This window comes from Zonotrichia albicollis, chromosome 5 (genome assembly GCF_047830755.1).
Source record: "Zonotrichia albicollis isolate bZonAlb1 chromosome 5, bZonAlb1.hap1, whole genome shotgun sequence".
Taxonomy (NCBI): domain Eukaryota; kingdom Metazoa; phylum Chordata; class Aves; order Passeriformes; family Passerellidae; genus Zonotrichia; species Zonotrichia albicollis.
The window spans coordinates 47,508,142-47,514,636 of NC_133823.1; positions in this window are offsets into that span (position 1 = coordinate 47,508,142).

Here is a 6,495-nt window from a genome sequence, read left to right on the forward strand (position 1 = left end):
GCAGCTCCACACTGTGATGAGGTGTGAAATCCAGTCCTGAGAAGGGCACTTAATGAGTAAAATTATATGCTTAAAACCCTTTCAGACTTCACAAAAACAGTTACTGGCATAGATTAATTCTGCTGATGGTCCCTGGAAATGCCTGCGTGTCAGTGTTCTTGTCAGTGGAGAAAACTCAAGGCAATTTCACCTGAAATCTCCTTCAGACAACATTAGTGGAGAAAACTCAAGGCAATTTCACCTGAAATCTCCTTCAGACAACATTGGAGCATCTTTGTATGCAATATTTGTATGCACCATGAGAAAGCACCTTTGTGGGCAATATCATAAAGAAATTTCAGCAAGGTATGTGGTGCATGCCAACCAGCATTGCCCCAGAAGCTGTCACTGTACCACCTGGTACTGCTGCCTGGCAAGGAGCACTGGGAGACTTTCAGTTTCTCTAATAATTAAGAGCTTGCTCCTGCCAGCTGCTGAGCATGCCCATCTTGTGTCCCTTTTGGCTGAAGGTAAGGACAGTCATATCTGCATGACAAGAAGCTTTGGCAGGATGACAGACCAAAATTTCATCAATAAGATCACATTAAACGTTTACATGGTAAAAAAAAATCTGGAACTAAAAAAAAATCAACACCTCCGTCCACCAATACACAAATCTCTTCATTTTCTTGCCTTTCTCTTGATCTGGGTTTTAAAAACATGCTGAATTGTGGGGAGCTGTTCCAGACCCTGCATAATGAAAATGCAGTCTGTGGAACTGATGAATTGCAGTTAGCTGTTAATATACAGGACATCCAACCTTAACTGCTGCCACAAGCAAACTTCTTGGCAAAATTTGGAGAAAGCAGACAATGTTATATATGAGTAGAAGGACGTATCTTTATTAAATACCTCAAGGAGAAAATTTGTGTCTATATCATGCATGTTCTTGTCAACAACAATCTGGAGAATTTGAGACAACCAATGGATTCCTAATTTTGAAATTATGTCAAATTCAGAATGCAGAAATAATAATAGGATGGTAAGATCATGTTATGGTCATCTACTGTACAGAGCATTCTATGGTACTCAAATAAATTCATTTTATAATCCCTGAGAGCTCATTTGATCTGTGGAGAGTTGGACAGTTTAAGCTTCTGTTAATAGCTTGGAATGTTTTTTATGCTGCAATTGAGAAAGCAGCTTTGAAGTCATTCAAAGCAGGGACTACTTTGAGATAATCAGATTTTTGAACATTCTTGCTACTACTTCTGAATGGAAGAAGGAGGAATAAGGAGGAGTTGAAGAAGGAGGAATTGACTGAGGAATATCAGAGGCAGGGATATGGTGAACATCAGTCAAAATCCTGGAAGACCGAGATTTCACAGGTGATATCTGAATCATTGACCAGACATGTGACTGCAGGGATTTACAATGGGAGGAAACTGAAACACAAACTTGCAAAGCAGGAAGCTGATAGAGCAGGGAAGATAAAAAGGATATTGAATAATGTAGCAAAACACACAGACTGCAGAAGTAGAGTCATTCAGACTGAAAACTTTGTGAGTTTTGATGCTGTGACATTAAAGCAGATAATAGTACTGGGAATGGAGGGGAACCAGTTGATTTTACTGTTTCAAAGTGATGTGTTGTCGTGGTTTGACCAGGAAGGAGTGGGAATTCTGGGAAGCTGTGGTCAAACCAATGAAGGTTTTGGGTTTGAGACTGGCGTCCGGTGTGGCCAGTGGGGTTTGGACACACCTCCGAGAATACACAGGGGTTAAAAGCAGGGCACTGCCCTTGGAACTCCCTCTTTGGGACATCGTCGGGCGAAGAGGTCAGATCTCTTCCCCCGCCCAGCCCGCTGCTGCTGGGCGGGGGAGGGGCCGGCCATGCGGTAGGCCCGGGGCCTGGACAGAGATGGGGTTGAGGGGGCTTCGGGGGGCTTCGAGGATGGAAGGGTGGAAGATCCCAGAGAGTCAGCCCTCGGGCAGCCAGCGCCCCCCCCCCCAGGAGAGCAGCCAGCCAGGAGGAGAAGGAGGGAGAGTGCCCGGCCGGAGCGGCAGCGTGTGGGCAGCGTGCGTGGGAGTCGCTCCGGACCGACAGAGACTGAAAACTTTTAACCCTTTCTTGCATGATTGGGGCCTTGCAAAAATGCTAATCCTCCTCGAAGCTGAATAAGGAGGGAGATAAGAGATGAGATGTGGAGATGATTGGATGGGGAGAGATGATTTGGAGTGGCCTTTTGGCTGGACTTTTCTCGTGGCTATGGACTCAGTTGTTCCTGTGACACAGACTGCATTTAGGGGGAGGCAGTGCCTCAAAACCAGGAAGGTTCTTCGTGAGGACCCCCCGGCCCCAGGGGGTTGGAAAAATATGGGGGGGACAGATGTCCCAAAAGCAGAGACTGTGCCTTTTTGGAGTGAGACAAGGCATCCTTGAAAGACAACCCTAAAAGCAGCTCTGGTCCATGTCTCAGTGGTGAGAGCACTGGGCATGGAAGGACGATGTTACAAGCGGCAGAAGGACTTTTTTTTCCCGGGCGGTGCCGAAGTGACAGAGAAGCACACGAGGTTTCAGTGTGTTTCCAGGAGAAGCCTATGGAACGAGAAGGACTCCTTTCCTCTTCATGAACTGATGTTTGAGTATACTAAAGTGTCGTACCGGGTGTTTTGGGAGAATGTATTGGATTGAGAAAGTCAGGGAGTGGGGAGGAGGAAAATGGTTTTTTTTTGTAAGGTTTTCAATTCTTTTCTTCTTTTTCCTTATGGTCTTTCCCTATTTTCCTGTAGTTTAAGTAATAAAGTGGTCTTTATGTTTAAGTTAGAGCCTGTTTTGCTTATTCCTGGTCACATCTCACAGCAGACACCAGGGTGAGGCATTTTCATGGGGGGCACTGGCTCTGTGCCAGGCTCAAACCATGACATGTGTAAATGAAGATTAATGGAGAAATAAACTTCTATTCTAAACAGAATCTAAAGGAAATTTTATTGAACAGCTCAGAGACACTGGGGACCACAAAGGAACTGATGAGAACACTTCTAAACATTGCTATGCCTCCACATTTTAGACAGTAATGGATGGTTGGATGGATGACAAATGAGAGCACAGCATAGTACAAGGGAGACACATCAAAGCTACTATTAAAGAAAGTGGAAATGGATTACCCACTGTCTGGGGAAATCAGATATCAGAGCTAGCAGTCAAGCCATGGAGTGGAGTCTACAGGGTACAGACAAAAAAGACCATAAAGGTTTGTGCTAAAGAAGATTTGTCTGGCTTGGACAGATATCAAACAGCACTCTAAGAAAAAGATGAGTTATGGCTCATCTCAGAGGCCCTAAGTGTCTCCTAGATAAGTAATATTAGGAGGAGACTTGTCCAGTATGCCTTTAGACAAGTGTCTGTGAAGTGCATTGGAAAATGGAGCTGTGTTAAACAGGTGGTTCACTTGTTCTCATGAGGGGGACACTTGACTGTGCATTGATGGTACAGTGGCTGCCTAATCAATATCTGGTGGAAATACATGGCAACTGTAATTTAGGACTTTAATAAAAGACAGTTTTCATTTTTTGCTCTGTACTACTATATGGTTGATGGCTGCTAATGTCCAAAGCAATTGTTGTGACAGAGACACATTTCAGCTTTTTCTTACCCTGTCACAGCAGTGACTTCTCTTAGCTTTCCTCCCTTCTCTCCTCTCAATGACTCTCCTGTTTCTCACTTTGTTCTACACTAGCCACAATTTTTTCTCAGCCACTTGTTTCCCCTTTACTGTAGCCACTGGCTTCCCTCACTGCCTTTACATAAATTTTGCTGTGATGAAAAAGCAAGAACCACGAAGTGGACTTCAAGTTATATGGAGGGGAGGAGCAGACACAAGTGGGGACCAGACACAAAGACCTGTATCTTCACACATGTTTTGTAGAAAATACAAGCCACTTTCCTTCATGGAGGGGCCAAGCTTCCCTCCTAGGAATCTACAGTAGAAATTGCTCTCAGAGGAAAAGAGAGAGAAAAGTTTTGTATTCCATATTGGCATGAAGTTAGCTAGCAATTATTTGGGGTGAGCTAACCAAACATCAAAAGGAACTAGATGGAGCACACACAGAGCTTTCATGTGGAGAACCTTGCAGAGTGATTGCACTGTGTCTAGTGCTTATGAGTCCAGGAAATTATCCATCTCACCAAAATACAATCTTCCATCAGGCAGGCTACTGGAACTAGACAGATTTGGAATTATTGACATTTAGAAACTCATTTTCAGAGACAGGCATCAGCCAACAAATGGGAAATATCTAAGCCAAAGAGACTATTGTAATGTGCAAAATAAATAATGCACACACTGAATTATTTATTAATTAATTAATGTTGTCATAAACAAACTTTTACTGCCTAGCCTTTCAAAAAGTGTAAACTCATCTAAGTAAAAGAAAACTCAAGCTAAAAAGAAGGGGAAAATATTCTGGATATTGAAAGCAGTGAAGTAAAAAATCCTAAGGAACATATTTGCTAAACTTCCTACCTTGGGGTTTACAGTGACTGGAGCTTCCAAAATAGTGATGAAAAAGGTGGTGTCTCTAGTGTAGAGATTTATCAAAATACTTCACAAAAGTCTCAACATACATTGTTAAGAACACAAATTCCTCAGTGGCATTTCAAACTAGTTATCCTAAAATCCTCATCTTTAATTTCCAGTGACTTCACTCAGGCCTTGTTAACAGTTATTGCCTCAAAGAGTAGCTGTGGCACAAGTATTTGCTAATGCAAACCTTTTTTTCCTTTAAACACATCATTATTAAAACAAGTTTCTATGAAGTGTAAGTTTTCTTACCTTAGAGTTGCTTACAGAGAGTTAAGCTCTTTATCTCCTTGTCTGCTAAACTCATAGTCCAAAGGATCCCCAACCCAGTCTCAAAGAGAAATATCCTTCAGCTCAATTTTTAGAACAATGTTTTTGGCTGAAAACACTTTAGGGAACTCTATTCTGTTACAAGCTCACACAGCAATGCAGGCAAAATATGAAAAATCCTGAAGTGCAGTAGACCCAACCATTCCTTGATCCCACTAAAAGTAAGCCTGACACATGAAGACTTTGCTGTTCTGGCAGTTTCCTTGGCTGCTTCCTAACTTGTTTTCTGAGGAATAGCATCTGGTGGAAAATAGTTTCTTCCTCCGACAAAACTGCAAGACTTTGAAATCTTTCCTATCCTGAGTTGGACAAAACCCAAGACTTTTTGAAGCAGTTTGTAGCAACCAAGACATGTCTCACCAGCCAAGAGCCTGGCCTGAGGTGTTCAGCACTGATTGTCCTTCTCCCTGGGCTGGCAAGCCATTTGTTCCACCTGCCCCAAGGTGAGAGCGACCATTCATAAAGAAAAGAAACAATTATGTCTGCAAAATGAGCAATTTTCTCTAACAAGCATGGGAGCTTTCACAGAAACCACCCAAAACACATTCCTTATCACTCCCCAACAGAGAAAACACTTGGGAAGGAAAACAGTGCTGTTCCCTTGGCCTGGAGCTGGCAGGGTATGGATCCAGCCTTGGGCTTTTTTCTCATTCCAGGGGAGGCATCTAATCCCAACCAAATGCGATGTTATGACCAAATAGACTGTTCTGTCCTATAAACACTCCTCTTTCTCTCCCTTAGAATGAAAATGAAGGGAAAGGGAAAGGGAAAGGGAAAGGGAAAGGGAAAGGGAAAGGGAAAGGGAAAGGGAAAGGGAAAGGGAAAGGGAAAGGAAAAGGGAAAGGGAAAGGGAAAGGGAAAGGGAAAGGGAAAGGAAAAGGAAAAGGAAAAGGAAAAGGAAAAGGAAAGAAAAAAGAGAAAGAAAAGAAAAAGAAAAAGAAAAAGAAAAAGAAAAAGAAAAAGAAAAAGAAAAAGAAAAAGAAAAAGAAAAAGAAAAAGAAAAAGAAAAAGAAAATATTTGTTTGATATATACACATCCTACTGAAAGATTCTCAAGCCTGACCAGAGCAGGCAATATCTAATAAAAAGCATTTGGCTGCAAAATTCATGACCAACTCTGTTTGAAAACTGCTATTCAGAGGTGGCTTTAGCCGCCACCACCGCTCTCTCCAGGCTCCTCCGTGTTTGTTTTTCCATATCCCCGGGTAAATTTGCACAAGGGTTCAAGGTCTGCTGCCGTGCGTGCCCCCTTTGCCAGCCGTGTTTCTGCGACGTGCGCAGGAAGCTCCGGGGTGACATTTGAGTCCCGCTCCATCCCCGGCCCTCGGCGCTGCCTGTGCGCGGCCCGGCCCGAGGAGCGGGATGCGGGGTGCGGGATGTGCGGAATGAGGGGTGCGGAGTACGGAATGAGGGGTGCAGGAGGCAGGATGAGGGGTGCGGAATGAGGGGAGCGGGATGAGGGATGCGGAGTGCCGGGTGTGGGATGCGGGGTGTGCGGGACGCGGGGTGCGGGATGAAGGGTGAGGGGTGCGGGGTGTGGGATGCAGGGTGCAGTATGCGGGATGCGGGATAAGGGGTGCGGCATGAGGGATGCGGGATGAGGG